Source organism: Stegodyphus dumicola, chromosome X1 (genome assembly GCF_044657685.1).
Source record: "Stegodyphus dumicola isolate Sdum_Otavi_A_Nest chromosome X1, ASM4465768v1".
Classification (NCBI taxonomy): Eukaryota; Metazoa; Arthropoda; class Arachnida; order Araneae; family Eresidae; genus Stegodyphus; species Stegodyphus dumicola.
The window spans coordinates 176065443-176087144 of record NC_140780.1 but is presented as its reverse complement, the minus strand read 5'-3'; the positions used below and the strand labels follow the sequence as shown (position 1 = coordinate 176087144).

At 37.9% G+C, this 21702-nt stretch overlaps 1 protein-coding gene across 1 annotated transcript in view; it reads right to left on the bottom strand.

Annotated features, from left to right (window-relative positions):
• Positions 1-527: 527 nt before the first annotated feature.
• The window catches only part of LOC118199700 (CUGBP Elav-like family member 2), an 807763-nt gene continuing 786588 nt past the window's right edge, over positions 528-21702 (bottom strand). Inside the window, exon 17 of the mRNA XM_085807858.1 lies at positions 528-733. The gene's annotated coding sequence lies outside the window, so the exon portion shown is untranslated. The remainder of the gene's footprint in view (positions 734-21702) is intronic.

Sequence of the window (21702 nt, the reverse complement as noted above, 5' to 3'; positions counted from 1 at the left end):
CATCACTGGAAGAAAGTCAAAACTTAACATAAATTTCAAACGGACTATCTATCTCATATTAATTCGTCCGATCGTCTTTATGCGCCGTTCCTGCATGGGCGACTCTTAGTAAAACCGAAAGAGCCATATTAGATGTCCTCCAAAGCAAGATTCTCCGTGCCATTGAATGCACCTTGGTAAGTGAGAATCTCACAAATTCAGAATGATCTGCGAATCAAATCAATTCATGAACAAATTCTTATCATCTCGCTCAACGTTTTGGAAAGTTTACGTAACTCTCCTTACAATGCATTGCAAAGTCTCATAAACTACGACTCAACAATAGAAAATGCGGTTAAACGCCCAAAGACCATCCACCACAATGCTTCATGGTGATGCATATATATAAATAGTAAAGAATTGTGTTTTTCAGATTTTTCGTAATTTTACCTGACAAAGCAGGCATATAAACTTTGTGTTTTTGGTAAAGCAGGAAATAGACTGTACTGAACAGGCAATACACTGTAAATGAATCGGGAACACTGGACTGTAATTATATCACTTTATTTTCATTAATTTACACCGTTCATGGCCACTCGAAGCCACGACTTCTCTCCAACGCTCTTAGCTCACAATCTCACATAACAAAACTCTAAAAGCTCAAGGCGCATGCGCAGACACTAGTAATGAGATGCGCGCGCAGGCACAACATATCATCCGCCTTGACATGATGTAATCATTCAAAATTGTAAATCTGACAATAAAAATTTTACACAGAGTCACAATATAAAATACAGGTAAATAATTGTAAACATTAACATAATAACATCAAACTACTATCATAAGAAAATACAATAATTAATTACAAACATACATTTTGTTTAATTTGGCACAGGTGAAACACAAACTTTATTAATTGATCTCTTAAAAATACCGCATTTGTTTTCATTGAAACTACTCTAACCGTATTGTCTTTACCTAAAAATATCTCTATTATTCTGTTAAGAGGCCAGTTACATACAGGAACGTTATTAGTCTTTAAAATTACCATAATTCTAACCTTGACATTGTCTTTTTCAAAGAACCATTTAGTTCTTCTTTGCACTGCACTCAAATAGATATTTTTCAAGTACTTCCATATTGTTTGCACTATTTTAGTCAATTTTTGCCAGCTCTTTAATCTATTATCATTAACGTTTAAAATATTAGGTTCTACAATAGCAGTGATAGGTCTCCCTATCAGGAAATGGCCTTGAGTCCAGATATCAAAGTCCGCTGGTTCAGATGATAAAAGATGCAAAGGCCTAGAATTTAAGATACCTTCAATTTAAGCAATTACTGTAAGAAACTCCTCATATGTTATTTTCAAATTACCTACTACGCGTTTTAAATGAAACTTAACAGATTTGACACCTACCTCCCAAAGACCTCCATGATTGGGGGCTCTTGGGGGAATGAAATACCAATCAATACTCTCACTCGATAAATAATTACCTAATTCGTCATCTGGTTTGCTGACTAGCTTATTCAATTTCTTTAATTCTGGGCTACTACCAACGAAATTTGTTCCATTATCTAAAAATATGTGTGCACACTTGCCTTTCCTGCTGAAAAAACGCTTTAATGTTGCAATAAATGCTTGACTAGACAGGTCTGTTACCAACTCAAGATGGCAAGCTTTGGTAACAAAAGAAACAAAAATGCACACATACAGCTTGTTAAGGCGACATTTTCTCTGATGTGCGTATTTTATAAAATAAGGACAAAAAAAAATCAACTTCAACACAATTGAATGGAAACTTCGGGCTGACACTTTCTTGAGGAAGTTGACCCATAAGTTGTTGACAGGGCATTGGTTTTGCTTTGAAGCATACGACACACTCATGTACTATTTTTCTGCAAATGTTGCGGCCGTTCAAGGGCCAATATTATTGGAAACTTTCTATCAAAATTCAACTTACAATTAGTTAATCTGCTTCCAATTCGTAAAATTCCATATTGATCTAAAAATTCAAAAATACTTCTTACCTTCCTATCTGGAAGTACCTTACCCTCCCTTTCAAGGCTTGAGAGTTCTTTTTAAAATTCGCTATCTTGAATTAGCTTAATCAGTTTAAGTTCTGATAATTTTAATTCTGAGCTCTGAAGAGGACCTGAAACCTTGTCCTTCCCTTTGCAGTTGTTTACAAACCAAAAAATAAAACTTAAAACAGGAATAATTTTGCTGTAACTATCACTTAAATTTAAGAAATCTTCAATAAAAGGGTTAGCTTTCACATTAAGAAAAATATTAGCGTCACTAATGTTTTTAAGTTCGTCTAGAAAATCCTTCACAATGACTTCCACCAGAATCTCTTTATTTGGATACTCGTAGATTCTGAGGAACAGAGGGCCTTTCCACCACATATCATTTTGTAGAAGTTTACTTGGATCCAAACCTCGGGATATAAGATCACTCGGATTCTCCTTTGATGACACATGACGCCACTGATGACCATTAGTCAACTCTTGAATTGTTGCCACTCAATTTGCAACAAAAGTGTTCAATTGATAAGGCTCCTTTTGTATCCAAGAAAGCACGATCATGGAATCACTCCACAGATACACTTTGTTCACAGGAATCTCTAATCCAGATATTACTCTAACAATTAACTTTGCAAATAGGACTGCCGCACGAAGCTCCAGTCTCGGAATAGCAACTCATTTAATAGGCGAGACTCTAAATTTACTAGTCACTAGCCTTGTCTTCACTTCTTCATCTCTAGAACGGCACTTGCAACATATGGCTGCTCCGTATGCTACCTCATAGGCATCTACAAATCCATGAAGTTCCACATGGTCTACTTCTTCAATAAGAATAAACCTTTCAATTTCTATTTTACTTATAACTTCAATTCAGTAGAGAACTTCTTCCATTCACCAGCTTATTTTTTGGTAGTGGTTCATCCCAATTCAGCTTTAACAACCACAACTGTTGGAGGAATATTTTGGCTTTACTTATGATTGGCCATAGTAAAACAATGGGTTCGAACAATCTTGCAATTGTGGACAATATCTGTCGTTCAAAACAGCGTCTATACGCAGAGATAAAAGGTCATATGAATTTTGCTCCCACATTTTGCTTCACGGTGAACGGAATATTCAGGCTTACAAGAGATTTTTTTGTATCTGCAGTTACAGCAAAGCACTAGGACTTCAGTTGTCGCTACAGCCCATACTCAATATACAAGAAAGACAATTAGCTTATGAGGTTTCATTATACTTCACTTCATCCACTTTTAGTGCCGTGAAAGTGCACGCATTGTGTTCTCGCAACTATCTAATCTATTATTGCTACGGTACATGCTTAGTACTCTAGCCCAAATACATGCGATCTGATCGTGCATCTCCTCATTCAAGTTTAGCGTTGTGAAGTGTGTGCATTGTGTTCCGCTACCTTTCCTTACAGTGCTATCGTGTAAACTCAGTATTCCTGGAATATTGCAGGTGCATGTGTATCCATCATTCATCTCCTCATTCGTTTTTATGCTCTGAAACAATCTTGCAATTGTTTCTTGCAATCTTCATTGTGTTCTCTTACTTACTATGCCTTCGGATACTCCACCAGCCGGCACGGAGCATAATATTCAACATTCTCCCCCTTCTGTTAAAGGTGCCGCTAGCACACCGACACCTAACTCCAGGTTGGAAGCAATTAACCACATCTGTAACCAACTCCAGTTATTCATCTTACAAGCAAAGGAATCTCGCAGACTAAACGCTTCTGAAAGAAAGCAATTTGCATCTTTTGTGAACACCATTCGCATAACGTTAACGGAACAAGAGGTTTATCTCGCCCAGTTACAGGGACAAGTCTTGGCTCTGCAACAACAGCAACTCGCACACAGTTTACAGCCACCTCACGAGAATCCTCAACATTCCGAGTCTTATCAAGCAGTGGAATCCTCAGCCCCAGAAGAACAGTCCACAAAAGAATATCTCTTCACTGAGGTGACACGAAAGAAGCGAAAACCTTCACCACGTTCACGATCTCCAGTTCTATCGGACCATGTTCTATTATTAAGGTAAAAGAACTCCACACGGACACCCGAAGGGATTAAAGCTCAACTTTCGGCAGATTTGAAACCCTCCCAGCTAGGGATCACTTTAGTGCAGATTCGGCCCATAAGGTCCAGAGAGCTTCTCATCCGGTGTCAAGAAAAAGCTGACCTGCTACGCCTGAAACAGGCAATCGAGGACAGGCCAGACACGAATTTCGGGAGCCCAAGCCAAGAAGGGAAAGTGTAATTATTTTTGGAGAACCTGAGAATTTAGGAAAAGAAGATCTAACAGCAGCACTTGTAGACCAACTGCCCAATTTCAATCCCAGTGCTTTTCAAATACGAGCAAGCCGTTCCGGGTAAAGCGGAAGGAAAAACTGAGTGATAGACATAGACCCTAAGTCAGCAGAACACCTAGTTAAGCTAGGCCGTCTTTTAGTGGGCTTTGAGTCTTGTCCTCTCCGTCCGTACATTAGGATCATACGCTGTTACAACTGGCAGGAGTTCGGTCACTATAGCAGGAAATGTAAAAACGCTCCAGTTTGCGCCAAGTGTGGTAACAGCCATCTGACGCAGGAGTGTAGCTCGGAAAAAGTGAGTTGCACTAATTGCTGCAGTAGTAATTCTGAAAATCGGACCTCTTTCAGCACAGATCACCCAGCTACTTCAAGTTCCTGCCCAGTGTATGGAGCCCATTTCGAGAGCCTGAGAAAGACCACTGCTAAGAACTAAACCAAGATGACATTTTTACAGTGTAACTTGCATAAGTGCTATGCAGCAACCATAAATACGCTGCAAGTAATGACACATACTGCTGCCAATGTCGGAATCTTCCAAGAGCCATACGTTTACAACGGAGCGATTCCCAGTGTTCCAACACACAGCAGAACGTTTCTCTCAAAGAATCAGCTAGCTGCGATTATTTACAGTGGCCCTCTCTTCCCTCTCCTAATGAAAATCACAGAGCATACAGTCACCATCAGACTAGACACTAGTAATTGCAGCATTGATATTATTGCTGTGTATCTACCCCCGAGCGAAGATATTACCTCTCTATTAGAAGAACTTAATTCTAACCTTCTAACTGGGGCATCACACTGTATCATAGTAGGAGACTTTAACGCCACCAGTCAACTATGGGGTGCTGACTCGGAGAACCGAAAGGGAATTGCGGTACTAGAATTCTTAGACAGTAAGCATTTCATTGTCATCAACGCTCAGGACTCACCGCCTACCTTTGAAACATCTAGAGCTCGAGGGTGGCCAGATCTGACAATATCAACTCCCAATACAACTCCGTACATACAAGATTGGACAGTGAGTGACCTGCCGTCACTCAGTGATCACAAAATTATTACTTACAGGCTGGATACTCCTATAGACTACATAATAAAGAACAGAATCAAAACGGCATTTAGAGGACATTCCGTTTTACGGGAACACATTCGAGCGCATGTAGAGAAATTTATCAAAGATTTCAACAACTGCCAGTCAGAAGAAGTCACAAGAGAAAGAAAATTTCAATACTCAAACTGGTCAGTTGACTCAAGTGCTACTTGTCACATGACCGATAAGATAAACTTTTTCCCCAAATTAGATAGAAGCAAAACTGAGCAAATAACAACTGATAATGGTACTCAGATGAAGTCCGAAGGTATCGGAGAAGGATACTTATACTGTACAGACGACGAAGATAACGAAATAGAAATGAGACTCGTAGATGTTCTGTACGTTCCTGACCTAGAAGGAGGATTGATATCCGTACGAAAAATTACAAAGAAAGGAGTTACAGTTGAATTTGAAGAAGATATTTGCAGAATAAAGAAGAAAAATAAAACCATAGGAATTGCTAAAGCAGAAAGAAATTTATATACCATAGTTGAATCGCAAAGAAGAAAAGCCGAAATTGCAGCTGCAGAAAGAAGTGAAATTAGTATAGATCTTTAGCATAGAAGACTAGGACACAGAAATTATGAAGCAATCAAGAGGCTAAAGAATGATGACCTGGCAACCGGAATAAGGATTGACGGAGAAGCCAAAAAGGAAAAACAATGCGAATGCTGTATCAGAAGCAAAATGACTGAATTGCCATATCCCAAGCTAGACAACTATAGAACAAAACCAGTTCTAGACTTGATACATTCAAATATTTGTGCACCAATCGGTACAACATCACTAGGAGGAAAGAAATACTTCATAACATTCATCCCCGATCATTCGAGATACACAACGATCTATCTGCTAGCTACAAAAGATGAAGCTATCTCCAAATTAAAACAATTTGTAACCATGACGAAGAACAACTTTGGAAAGAAGCCAAAAGTCTTAAGAACAGACAATGGAGGAGAATACACAAGCAAAGAGATTGAGGACTATCTAAAGGAAGAGGGAATCGAACATCAAACCTCCATAGCATATTCACCACAGCAGAACGATAGAGCAGAAAGAAAAAAATTGATACTTAATAGAAATGACAGTATGTCTGCTACTCGATTCAGGACTCAAAAAAGAATTTTGGGGTGAAGCCGTAATGACAGCCACCTATCTACAAAACAGGCTACCATCAAGATCAGTTGAAAAAACACCGTATGTACTATGGAATAATAAGTCGAATTTAATTTATGGAATAATAAGTCGAATAAGTCGAATTTAAGCCATATTAGAGTTTTCGGCAGCACAGCTTATTGTCTAGTTCCAAAGCAGAAAAGAAGCAAACTAGATGAAAGAGCAGGAAAAAAAAAACAAGATGAAAGAGCAGAAAAAGGAATTCTTGTTGGATATAGTGACTGTACTAAAGGATACAGAATTTACATGCCACACGCAAACAACGTCGTGATCAGAAGAAGCGTAATATACGATGAAAACAAAAAAGAAGAAATGCCTCGTCAATTAAATGATCAGCATGAGGAAATTGAATGGCCTTTTAAAGAAAATAAATTGACAGAACCATGTGAAAATGCTACAACAGAGGAAAGAATTGAAGCGAAAGAAATTCCCCTGTTACCGAGAAGATCCCAGAGAATGACTAAAGGAATCCCACCAAACAGATTCCCATACATGGTTAAGAATGAAGAAATCAAAGTTCCTAAAGACTGGCAAAAACTGCAAACTTTTCCTACCAAAGAAAAGGAACTGTGGTTAAAATCTACGAAAGAAGAAATGGAAGCACTGAAGAAAAATAAAACATGGGAACTAGTCGATCTTCCAAAAGGAAAGAAAGCAATCAGAAACAAATGGATATTTAAAACAAAATCCGACGCTTCAGGAAATGTTACCAGATATAAAGCTGGTTTAGTAGTTAAAGCATATTGCCAAAATTTTGGGGCACGACTACGACGAAACATTCGACCAGTTGTAAAGTATACCACAATAAAGACTATCTTGGCAATTAAAAAAAAAAACAACTCAAAAGAAGATGCACGTAAATCACTTCTATGTAAAAACAGCTTTTCTATATGGAGATCTGAAAGAAGATATATATATGGAGCAACCAGAAGGTTACAACTCTGCTTCAGAAGAAAACAAAGTCTGTAAATTAAATAAAAGTATCTACGGGCTAAAACAGGCAGCCAGAAACTGGAATCACAAGATAACTGAAATCCTGCGCAAACAAGGATACGTTCAAGGAAAAGCTGACCCATGTTCCTTCACACTAATCGAGAAAAATGCAAGAACTTACATATTCGTATACGTTGATGACATATTAGTCGCGAGCCACAAGCGTGAATCACATCAAGAAGTTGAACGAATTCTCAAAGAATATTTCGACATTCGAAATCTTGGAGAAGTATCTACATATCTAGGAACTGAAATCGAAAGAGAAAAAGACGGAAGCTTTAAACTTCATCAAGCTAACAAGATTAGGAGTATGATTGAAAAATTCGACGGAGAGTCACCAAAGAAACTAAGCTATACATACACCCATGACCACGAATTTTAAGAAGAACCAAAACAGCCAGGATGATGTTTTTTCCGATAATCGGAAATATAGGGAAGCAGTGGGAGCACTTTTATATTTAGCAACAGTATCAAGACCTGACATAGCAAATTCCGTTGGAATACTTAGCAGAAAAGTAGAAAATCCATCAACATCGGACTGGAACGGTATCATTAAAATCATACGATATTTGAGAGCTACAATTAATTACAAATTACATCTAAAATCCAATGGTACACCAGTCATCAAAGCTTACAGTGACGCTGATTGGGCAGGAGATACCTCTGACAGAAAATCCACATCCGGATATATATTTCAAATAGGACACAGTACGGTATCATGAGGAAGCAAGAAACAAAATTGTGTCGCTCTATCTTCGACAGAAGCTGAATACATCGCTCTAGCCTTAACATTGCAGGAGCTACAATGGATTAGACAACTGATGGAAGATTTAGGTTTCGCTCAACAGGAAGCTAACATTGTATTCGAGGACAATATATCATGCATAAATCTTTCCAGAAAAGAAAAAGGAAGCAGTTACACCAAACACATCGATGTGAAATATCACTACGTATGTGATCTACAAAATAAAGGAATTTTTAAATTACAACACTGCAAGAGTAAAATGATGTATGCAGACATGTTCACAAAACCTTTAACCAGACAACAGCTGGAATTTTTGTTAAAAGGAATCGGCTTTACTCCATGCGAAACAGCTCATCGAGTGGGAGATTGTGGAGCAATTCATAACGATAACGATGAAGCTGTACACTCCGACATTAATTTCCCCTCACCCCCGCCAACTGTAAATTGGACTTGATCCAAAAAGAAGGAGAAACATTCTCCCCTTGTATCACTCACTTTTCGCGTTATGCAATGGATAGTAAACAACGCTTGTAATCATCGCTAGATATTTTTTCTTCTAATACCTAATAAATATGTTTTTTGTGTTTGCTAATATAATGATCGTGTTACTTTCATCTGCAGCTTGGATTACACTTTATTAAGGTAAGAACTTTAATTCTGTTTTATACATCTGCTCGTCTCGATTTCGAGAAGTTGTAATAGTAAACAAAAATGAACCCCGAATACCTTCAACAGTTCTCAATTTAGTTGTTGTTTTTTGAGGATGATATATCCCATGATCTGGCATATAGTACACTACCCTAGGCTCACTTCTCTCTTTAACCTCAATCATATGTCCTAGCTCTTCATTCTCCTTTAAAAAATCCTGATACAGACTTAAATATTCAGGGACTTTGTAAGGATCCTAAGTTTTACTAACGTTTATTTTGTTTTAAATCTTTACTATCACTTCTTATTTTCTACTTCCGGCCAGAATTAAAAGCTTTAACTTATTTATGCAAATTTGTCTTGCTAACGCCAAGTACTTAAGTTGTGGCTTTTTGCCAAGCAAGAGAGAGGAAGGAGTTATTAGAAGCAAGCCGCTTGCCATAGTACTTTTACTCGGTTGCTGGTTGCCTTCAAGGCCAGAGGTTTAGTCCTCTTGATAATTTCAAACGTATCGTAGTTTTAGAAGCTCTCTGTACTACATACGGATTTTTGTTAAATAACGGCCAATCTTAAAGTTAGGCACTTGTATATTAATCCAAAGTTAGTTTTAGTTAGAGTTTTAGTTAGTAGTTTTATATTCTTACGTTCAGACCACAAGTGGTTGGTCTCTGTATTCCGAAGTTCCGGAAATCTCTGTAAAGATAGAAAAATAAAGGGTTTCGTATACCCTTTCTGTGTGTATTGTCTACTTCACAATTTATTGAACATAGCTTGAGTAAGCTCCCTGTTCCGAGTCAGGACAGTTCATGTTTCCAAAGCAAGTAAAGAGGAACACAAGTCCTGATAGTGGCGCCCGACGAAGAAGAATAACCATGGCCGAGTTTCAAGAAGAACCTGTGGTGCCCGCAGAAGGGGCTCAGAATCCAGAAATGCCAGCTGCCGCCCTGGAATGATTTGGGTACATCGTACAGACCATGCGCGCATCGATGAAACTAGAAGCAACATTTAATGGAAACTCACCGGTAATCAGTTTTTTGGAAAAATTGGATGACCACTTCATGCTGTATCCAGTCCATGAGTTCCAGAAAGTCACCTTAGCTACCAGGGCTTTGAGGGGTCAAGCGCTTAATTGGTTCAAATGTATAGGCAGAAACCTCTTGGGTCAAGCGGGAAGTCCCACCTATACTTACGAAAATTTTAAGACTGCCTTAGTAAAAGCCTTCCCTGTCGTTAGAGATCGTGCAAAATTAGAAACGAAACTCTTCAGCATATACCAGCAACGAATCGAAAATCTTTCCACCTTTATTTTAAGAAAAATTCACGTCTTTAAACTCCTGTATGGAAACCGTCCGGATCCTGAGATAATCCAGGTGATTTTGCAGAGGTTACTTCCCCAAGTACAATACTTTATTGAATTAAGGAATCCGACTACACTGGAAAAGGTATTTGAGCTAGCAATCCAGTTTGAAAGTAGAAGAACAGCGGACATTGAAAGAAGACGCCAGTACGAGCAACGAAGCCAATTTGGTGCGCCAAGACCACAGCAAAGGCAAAAACACGGCTACGGAAGCAAATCAAATCAGTGGGCAAGGAAACCTGAGTATCCAAAAACAACCGGCGAACGTCGACAGTTCAATAGTAAGCCAGAAAAAAAGTCTGAAGGCCAGCGGAAAAAGAAGGAAGGCATTGAAAGGAAGAAAGAAAATTTAAACTAAACGAAAATTTAAACTAAAATCTGTTGACGGGAGGGTGCGGAAATCCGAAGGCCAAGAAAACCCCTCTTCCTTCAAGTTAAATACAGTGATGGTGAAAAATTTGACTCTTCCAAAGATTGAAGTGTTGGTGAATAACATCCCAGCCACCGCACTCCTGGATACACGCGCGCAGTGTTCCTGTGTGGCAGAAGATTTTGTTAGGAAGTACTTCCGTAGACACCGCATATATAATTCGCATAATACGACAGTGTTAGCTGCGCAGGGAGGAAGATGCAAATGCATAGGTAAAATACCATTATATATTCGCATCAAGGACGAGCAAGTAAAGATCATGTTTTTTATCGTAAAAAATTTACAAGCACATGTCATTTTAGGGATAGATTTTCTTTCAGAGGCAGAAGCAACGCTGGATTTTAACGAAGCGTCCCTTAAGCTGACGATGAAACCAGTTCGAGAAGAAAAAAGAGAACCACCGACGTTAAATCTCAACCGCCTGCCTACGGGACAGCAACAAAAAATTCGCCAAGTGGTAAGTGAATTTGCTTCGTTATTTAGTGATATTCCCGGATTTACTCAAGTTACTAACCATAGTATCGACACAGGAGATTCACTGCCAGTTCGCCACAAGGCGTATCGATACGACAAGAATAAAGAAAAAATTATAGAGTGGCACATTCGAGATATGTTACTTAAAAAGATCATAACGCCCATCTCAAGTAGTTATGCTAGCCCGGTTGAGTTATGTAAGAAAAATAATGACTATCCAGTAACATATCCGAAAAGGTGGCGTTTTGCAATTGACTATCGTAAATTAAACTCCATGACTAAATATCCGGTATATCCGTTACCTATTATTGAAGAAATTTTAAGGAACATAACTTCTACGAAATATATGACTACGTTAGACTTAACGACTGGTTATTTTCAAATAGGTGTTAAACCAGAAGATGTGCCTAAGACTGCTTTTATAACCAAGTCTGGCACTTATGCATTCTTGCGTATGCCGTTTGGCCTTTCAGGAGCACCGGCAACATTTCAGCGATGTATGGACATTGTGCTAAGGCCTGTTCTAGGAAACACCACATTTATCTATTTAGACGATATCATTATTACTAGTGATAATCTCGACCAACATGTACAGGATTTAAGACAGGTGTTTTCATTATTAAATGAGGCCGGTCTAAAAGTTAATGTCGAAAAGTGCAAATTTGCAGCCCCTGAATTAAATTACTTAGGTTACAAAATATCTCAGAAAGGAATCGAGACGGACGAATCAAAAATAATCGCTGTGCAAAAGTATCCGCCGCCAAATACTGCGAATAAGCTCTCTTCTTTTCTAGGACTTTATTCATATTATAGGTCCTTTATAAAAACATTTGCAGCTATTGCTGAACCATTGTTAAAATTAAAAAGGAAAAAGGAAAGATTCTCGTGGACGGCCGAAGCCAATAGTGCTTTCGAAAAATTAAAGCAAGCATTAACGCAAGCCCCTGTGTTGAAATTTCCTGAAAACGATGAGAATTTAGAAATTTCAGCGGATGCTTCGGATTATGCGGTAGGAGCTGTACTTTCGCAAAATCAGCAGCCCGTGGCATTTTTTAGTAGAACTTTAAATCAAACACAAAGAAATTATTCCGCGACTGAGAGAGAGGCACTTGCAGTTCTGTTAGCAGTGCAAAAGTTCCGAGTCTATTTTGGAAGGGCGCCAATAACAGTGTATTCAGATCATGCGGCGGTAACTAGATTGTACTCAGGGAAAAACTTATCCCCAAGGTTAATAAGATGGGCACTCAAGTTACAAGAGTGTAATCTGGTAATTAATCTCACCCCCGTAAAGGAAAATATCGTAGCAGATGCCCTATCCAGAATAAAAATAGATGAAGAAGGTAATACTGTAAAGGTGGCAATGCTCACAGCATGTACCATACATTCCCGAGAAACTGTAATAACCGAACTGGGTAAGGATCCTGAATTTCAAAATATTTATGATTATTTAAAGGATCCTGAAAATTTTAGCCACCAAGATATTGTGGCGATAAGAAATAGGGCGGCCCATTACGAACTAATAGATGGTCTATTATTTTATACAAAAAGTACGAATTCCAACAACGAATTTCGACCTGTTATCCCAGCTAGTCTTAGATTAAATATACTGCAGGAGTTACACGACTCCCCTTTAGCTTCTCATGCTGGTATTCGAAAAACCATCCTACGCGTACGCGAAGCAGTTTATTTTCCTGAGCTGTTAACAAGGGCGTATGTCCAGTCCTGCCCAACATGTCAAGCAGTTAATTACATTAATTTCCGCCCGGCCGGGTTTCTAAATAGCATTAAATCGGAATTTCCAAATGAAATAATTGGCATCGATTTATTGGGCCCTTTCCCAAAAATTCAGTTAAATAAAATTCGGTATCTCCTTGTTATGGTTGATCATTTTAGTAAGTGGACCGAAATTGTTCCCTTAAAACGAGCCTCCGCGAAATTAGTTACTGATTCTATTTTAAATAAATGTATTTTAAAATAGGGGGCGCCCCTAAAAGTTATATCGGATAATGGTCTTCAATTTGTAAATAATATATTTGAAGACATGTGCCAAAAACTGGGCATACGTCATTTAAAAATGGTCCCGTATCGGCCGCAATCAAATATAGCGGAACGGGTCAATAGAAATATAGTGAAAATTATCCGTAGTTATGTTAAAAATTTTCATAAAAGCTGGGATAACTATGTCAATGAATTAGCTTTCGCCCTTAGGACCGCAAAACATGATACGACGGGCAAAACTCCTGCTGAGTTATTTTTAGGCAGAAAGATTATAACGCCGTTAGATAAATTATTTTATGTTCAACAAAGCCCCAGAATTTAAAATGGGCGATATAGAAAAATTAATTAAAGAAGCAAAAAAGAACACTGAAGTAGCACAGAGAAAACAGATGCTTTATTATGATATGAAACGACGGGGAGTAACTTATAAAGTAGGGGATGAAGTGTTAAAAATTAAGCATTCACTTTCTTCAGCACCAGAAGATAAAACTGCCAAATTTTATCCAAGATTTGAAGGACCATATGTCATAGAAAAAGTAACTCAGGCTGTAGTGGTGTTAAAATCCAGGAATGGTGAAACCTGCACCGCAAACTTGGACCAGATAAAACCATTTTATAATCGTAATAAAATGCCAATATTTCAAGATCTTTTGCAGGATCAGGCACGGCAGGCACGAGCTCCATAGGTGGATCACAAGGGCAAGCCATTAGTAGACAGGAGCAATTGAAAAGAAAGTTCCCCCTTTGGAAAACTGAAGGTAACAAGAAAAAGAAGCCGTTCCACCGACCAGAAAAGAGAGGGCTCGACCACCCCCAGAATGAAGAAGGGAGAAGTACGACTAATGCAAAGAGAGCCAGGAGAAATGACAGCAACTATAACACGGCTCCAAAACAGAAGATCTGCCCATCGGATAGAAGTCTACGCAGCAAATGTCGACGAATTGATGAAGGAAGACCAGCTGCAGAGGCAAAGAAGGAAGAAAAATTTGAACAGCCAGCAACGAGATCCAAGCAAGAACGAGAGAGAGTTGTCCCAGTTCCTCCAAGACCAGCTGCGATCAAACGGCCGAGACCACAGGCAGATGCTAAAAAGAAGGTCTTCAAGGGTGACCGAACTGGAAGAAAAAGAAAGCTCATGGAGGAAGGAACCGAAGGGCGAACCCGCACAAGAAGGAAGATAAACCAGACGGTAGTCTTCGCTACTTTCCAGGACTGGGCAGAAAAAAGGATGTCTGAATATCACAAAGATAAGTAAAACTTTATGTTACTTTGAAACCTTAAGTTAATTTTTCATTCTTACTGCAAGTGGCAGAATTGAAGAAGTTTTACCTCATGTGAGGCCTACCTTTATTGCCCAAAAGGCGAGAAATGAGTTGTTACCTATTTTGGTATTATGTTTTTCAATTACTCGCGAGTAAAACTAAAATTAATGTATAATAAGAATGTGTAAATACTTGAATATTGTAAAAGCATTGATAATCTTTGAGAAAGGTAGCTTAAGAAAATTGTAAAAATTATTGTATAAAATTTTATTTAAAAGATTCTGGAAAGAAAGAAGTTTTAGTCTGAAAGACTTTTGAAATGTAGTATTTCAAGGTAGAAGAATTTGGCACTTGCTTGATGTGGTGTGGTGTGGTGTATTTAATTATGGCCAAGCACACTAGGGCTATCTTCCTAAGGGGAGGGATGCCTTTCGTGGAGGACTTTCTAAGGGAAACTGGCTCGTATACACGTTACACATGGGGAAAACCACGAAAACGCCCATGCAGCCAGCCCGTTCGCGGGCACTTGCTTGGAAAAGAATAGAAGTTAACAATGTACTACTAATGTATGTTTTAAAATGCGTAAAATTAATGGCATGTTAATATGTCCTTATATACAATGTGAACTGTTATCTTAAAAGTTAAGAAATACTGTGATATGTTAAAAGTGAAAATATTAGAGTATTGCCAAAAATTTTAACTTATTCGTGTGACTGTAAAAAGAGAAAATTATTGTGAATATGTGTTAAAGGTTGAATGAATGTAGTTAGGCTCTCTGACGCTACACTTCAGAGTTAGCCACTTTTCAGAATAATACCTCAGGGTTTAGAGATGCATATAAGGTGTGTTCTGAGGTCTTGTTATGTTGAATTTTAACACGTTAGTGTTTTGATTGCAGGCGGTAGCGTTGAACACTTGTACATAGACACGCTCGTGTTTGGTGTTTTTCTTTACAACACATGTCAGAGAGCACGGGGAGATAATTAAATAACGTCATGAATGAAATAAGAATTTTAAAAGAGAAATATAAATATTCATGTTACTTGCCATTTATCAAAATACATTATATTTCACAAGCCTAAACAAACTATCATAAGGAACCCGTGCATCAAGCTAAGAGGAGTGACGGTCAAGAGGGTCAAGGAGTTAAAATTCCTTGGCCTCATTTTGGATGAAAACCTCACTTGGATTCCTCACTTGCAAGCCCAAAGGGTCAAAGCCACAAGAATAGCGACTAGAATTAAAAATATGCATGGAAACAATTGGGGATTACGACCCCACATCCTCAAGACTATTTACAAGACGGTAGTGGAAAAAATAGTTTTGTATGGGGCAGCTATTTGGGCCCTACCCATGACTGCGAGAAAATTGAATTTACTTAATAGCATCCAACGACCTTTCGTCCTTGCTATCACGAAAACATACAGGACAACGGCCACAGCAGCGGCAGCGGTTCTAGCTGGACTTACTCCTCTGCCAATAGCCGCACTACAAGAGGCAACTGTCTCTACTGTCATGCTTCTTAGGAAGTCAGCCTCATTTAGGCGAACTACATTTGTACCATCAGACTTTGAGAACAAAAATTCTCAGCTCAAAGTTCATCCCGCTAGTTATGGGTTGGGCATTCGTGCCCATACCTCTATGTCTCAGGATTTACGGGTAAGAGACACAGGCGGTGCAAATACCATCAGCCTATTCACTGATGGCCCAAAAATCAACGAAGAGGCAGGCTGCGCTTTTATTTCTCATTATCATGATAAAGTCTTAGAAACATGGAAAGGATACCTTGGACTTAATAGATCGGTATTCCAAGCTGAAGCAGTGGCATTGCGCCAGGCTATAATAGCAGCTATGAAGTTTGTTGATCAAGAAGTTTGTATTTTCTCAGATAGCCAGTCGGCAATCTTTGCTCTTCGTGATCCATTCCATTCATCACCGATCATAGCAGATATACGATGCCTGCTCAAAGATAATGCGCATGACTGCAACATCCAGATTTTATGGATTAAAGCGCACGTGGGCCACAGGGGCAATGAGGATGCAGACACTCTTGCAAAGGAAGCTGCAAAGAATATCGGTGCGCAAGATGTCCAGATCCCGCTTCCCAAATCTTATCTGAAGCGAGTCTGTCGCATTAAATCGCAGCAACAATGGCAAGAGGAATGGGACTCTATATCGCAGGGCCGTAGAACCCATGACTTTGTCCATAGAGTTTCCCAAGATCGACTCATCCCAGTCCCTTTTCTTTCCCGTTTCATTACAGGCCACGGACCATTTCCCCAATATTTCTATCAAAGGGGAATATCAACAACTGATCATTGTGTCTGTAATGAAGTAGGTACACCTGATCATTACGTTACGTCTTGCCCTCTCACGGAAGAATGGCACATGAGGCTTCCTGATACTGACATTGCTTATAAACGCTTCTTCATTAAGCAGCCAGCCTATCTCAAGAAGCTCAAAAGCATTATGAACAAACTTGAAGCACTAGGACTAGAATTATGCAGCCCACAATAACAGACTTAAATTTCGCAGAGATTCAAAGCACACTGGTTTCCAGTGGCCTCTGCAAGAAGCCCATCTTGAGTCAGTACGCAGAGTAACATTAGGCTGGGAACACGAAAAACAAATGTAAATATGATTTAATATTATCCAAATGTAAATAGTTTAATTATGTATATTTGTACTGAGCATATTAATGCATGGGTGCAATATTGTAAGCATGTGCATTTTATAAATAGAATATTGTGCAGCGTATTGTGAATAATATATTGTACAGCACACTGTGTATAAACCTTGGTAAAATGTGTAAGTGCTCGTAGCATGCAGAGCTATGCTTTGAGCCGCAGGATCCATAATGATTATAACTGTAGTACTACAACTTAATTTATTCAAGAGCACAGAATGTAAATATTATAGTGGTAATTATTATAGTAGTTATATGTATGTAAATATTATTGCATTCTGTAAATTTTAGTGCATTGAGTGATTTATATATAGTAGTGTGTTAACGTGCATATTATGAAATGTATAGTGCATGGTAAATACGGTATTTAATGTATCTAGCACATGTAATTTTTAACTGCAATTAATTTAATCTGTAATTTTTCCCTCAATGTGTATTTCTAACAGTGTTTTTTATAAGCTTTTTGTATTAAGAATTATGTTGTATATAACAAAGAGTTACTACCACTGCCTATATTATTTAATCAAGAGTAATGTTCAATGTAATATGTAGCCAATACACACAGTGAATTAAGTGTAGAAATGAGTTTTGTAAGGTGTCCTAAATATAGTGCAGTGTTCAATGTAATATGTATTATAAAAGTTTAGTGTATTGGGTGTTTTACATACAGAAGTATGTTAAGGTGCAGTGTAACCAGTAGAATGTTTAATTACAAAGTTATTTTTGGTATGTTTTAAGAATACAGCAAAATATATGCCACAGTTAACTTTTAACATGTTATTTAATCAAAAGTAATATGGGCTGTACTATGTCCTTAAATCTGTATTTTGTATATTATAAGTACAGCACAAAGTAAACAAAGAGGATTTTTGTGTGCAAAATGTGTAATCTGTATTTAATGTGCAATTTTGCTCTTTATTTAAGAGCTTTTAATTTATTTATCTGTTGTATCAAGTTATTTATTTAAGTTTGTTTTATATAACGAAGTTATGTACTATATAATCCAGTTATGTCTTATTTAAACAATTACATTGTTCAGAATCTATGTTGAATTGTCAAGAATAATGTTCAGCGTAATATGTTGCAAAGTATAGTGTATTAAGTGTAGCATTGAGTTGTAAATGTGCCTTAAGTAGAGTGCAATGATCAACGCAATGCATATTATGAAATGTATATTGTAGCGAGTATGTGTAGCAATGTGTTATCATGCGATGTAGCCAGGAAAATGTTTAAATTCGCATGCAGAAAAATCTATATTTTGCCCTTGTACGGCCATGTACTTTGCCCTTGTATTGTTTTCGGAGTGTAGCTTCAGATAGTCGCGGGTTCCGGACGATACCCGACTAGTCTATGTAAGCCGTCCGGATGTCCGGACCTGCTCTCACCTGTAACCTGTGTAACATTTCATTAAACTAGTTTTCCTTCCAGATCTCTGGAAGGAACCAGATTTCAACTAAGAAACTCCTGTTTATAGATGCAGTACAGATGAAAATTACTTGTCCATGGAGTTGATAATGTAAAAACGACTTTTTAATTTCTAGTTTCTAGAGAGAAATGTTTGTAAAAGATTGGCCTCGCGTTAGATTCTAGAGCTAAAAGTTTTCAACAAGGTCGTTTTAGACCTCAGTTTCAAACTAATTAACTCTGGCGGGAAGTATGTAAGGATCCTAAGTTTTACTAACGTTTATTTTGTTTTAAATCTTTACTATCACTTCTTATTTTCTACTTCCGGCCAGAATTAAAAGCTTTAACTTATTTATGCAAATTTGTCTTGCTAACGCCAAGTACTTAAGTTATGGCTTTTTGCCAAGCAAGAGAGAGGAAGGAGTTATTAGAAGCAAGCCGCTTGCCATAGTACTTTTACTCGGTTGCTGGTTGCCTTCAAGGCCAGAGGTTTAGTCCTCTTGATAATTTCAAACGTATCGTAGTTTTAGCAGCTCTCTGTACTACATACGGATTTTTGTTAAATAATCTTAAAGTTAGGCACTTGTATATTAATCCAATCTTAAAGTTAGGCACTTGTATATTAATCCAAAGTTAGTTTTAGTTAGTAGTTTTATATTCTTACGTTCAGACCACAAGTGGTTGGTCTCTGTATTCCGAAGTTCCGGAAATCTCTGTAAAGATAGAAAAATAAAGGGTTTCGTATACCCTTCCTGTGTGTATAGTCTACTTCACAATTTATTGAACATAGCTTCAGTAAGCTCCCTGTTCCGAGTCAGGACAGTTCATGTTTCCAAAACAAGTAAAGAGGAACACAAGTCCTGATAACTTTAACTAATCTTTTCCATAGAATATTTAATCTCTCAAAGAAAAAATCTTTTGAATTTCCTTAGCTAATAGGATCTTTCTTTTGTGGCATTGTTACAATGTATCTCCCTTCTTCATTCCGCTTATGAGTTTGTACATAGTGTTCTTCACATATTGCTGTTTCTTTATTTTTTGGAATGGCTGTTTCAACATTCTTTATTTCCTAAAATTTTCTCATTGTTTGTTCTAAGTCATCCGATGTTTTCATTAACCCACAATGTGCGCGGCTCTGTTCTTCTAATGTAACGCTTCCCGATGCAACAAACCCAAATACGCTGTTTTGCAAAATAAGACTCGAGTTTTCATAGCGAATTTGTTCATACTTTAATATTTCAAAGAAAACCTCAGCTCCTAAAAGCATCTCTATACGTTCTGGAACATTAAAATTTTCATCAGCTAATTTTATATTACAAAAATCCTGTATTTTAATATCAATTTTCCTTGAAGGAATCAAATCTTGCGTGGTTTTTAGTACTAACTAATAAGTCTAAATGTCTTACTTAACTTTAATCTTTATTTCTGCATGCCGAAACTCTCTTTCGAATTGTAAACAAGGAATCATTTAATCCAGAAATCGCGATGTTTCCTTCTCATAGTTGAATATATTCGTAGTGTCTGCTTATAAACGATGAAGTACTGCAGCCATCAAGTAATGTTTTGACTGGATGTAGCTTACCCATACTATCATTAATAAAGCAAATAGCGGTGCTCAAAAGAACATTTTTGTTTTTGTTTACACTAGTCGCTGTAAGCAGAGCATTACCGCTGTTAGACAGGAAGTTTGGCGCTAAGGGGGGAAAGCATACTGGAACTACTCGCTGTCTCGTTTTTATTTTTTCATTCACTTTCGATGATTTATTTTCTACTGGAAAATGCAGCGTCACATGGTGTCTTTTCCCACAAAGGGAACACGAAAAGTTTGATTTGCAGTTTTTAACAGAATGATTTTATGCTAAGCAATTAAAGCACAATTTATTACTTTTGATTATTTCAACTCGATCATTCACCGGTTGTTTCAAGAAGTGTGGGCATTTTGCCAAAAAATGATTTTCATCACAAAGAACACATTTTAAGCCTTTTACATCGGCAAGGAATACCTTTGAAACATTTTTTCGACATTTTGTAACTGTTGCGAGATTTTTGGAAAATCTCCACACTTACGGTAAGGGAACTATGCAAACTACTCGGCATTGACAAAACCCAAACGACGCCATTACATTCCCAGTCGGACGGCATGGTAGAATGGTTCAATCGAACCATCCTTAATAACTTCTCATTAGTGGTTTCCAGAAACCAATAGGACTGGGACAAGAAATTACCACTGTTTTTACTGGTTTACCGCAGTGCTGTTCACGAGACTACCGGCTATTCCATATCACAGATGCTCTTTGGTCGTCACCTTCGTCTGCTTTGTGATCTCTTGTTTGGTCGCTCTCTAGATGCTCCTTCATCGCCTGAGGAATATATTCAAGATCTCCAGGTCCGGTTTGAAGTGATGCACAACTTTGCACGAGAGCGAGTCAACTTGGCTACGGGAAAATGAAGATCCGATATGACACAAGAGCTACTGGACATCAATTCCACGAAAGAGACAAGGTGTGGTTGTGGAATACGACTCGACGGAAAGGACTCTGTCCGAAATTACAGTCACCTTGGGATGGTCCGTACACAGTCCTGAACAGGCTGAATGACGTCGTGTTTCGGATCCGTAAGCCATTGAACTCTGAACCTAAAGTCGTTCATTACTACAGGTTAGCTCATTACTATGGCCATAGTAAGTAGTGTAAATAATTGTAAATAGTGTAAGACCATGGTCCGTTTTTGTTTCTAAATGTGTATTTGATTTGACTTGTATTTAGTATTTGATTTGTATTTAGAATTTGATTTGTTTAAGTTAGTTATTGCATTTATTGTTCATGTTGTTTGTTATTGTAATGTAATGTTTATTATTGCATTTGCCTTAGTTGTAAGTTTGGCTTCCTGTCTAGGGATTGTACGGCCCGGAACGTGCAGTCTTTGGGGAAGGAGGCAGTGTTACGGATTTGGTATTTTAATAGTTAATGTTAGTAGAATTACAAATAAATTGTTTTATTCCCCGTGCAGTGCTGCGCATGACGAATATTAAAAGAAAGTTAAGCCTGACAATTAAAAATGCAAGAGCACGTGCACTTAACATTTAATAAATAAATATCTCTTTTTAATTTCAAAAAATTGC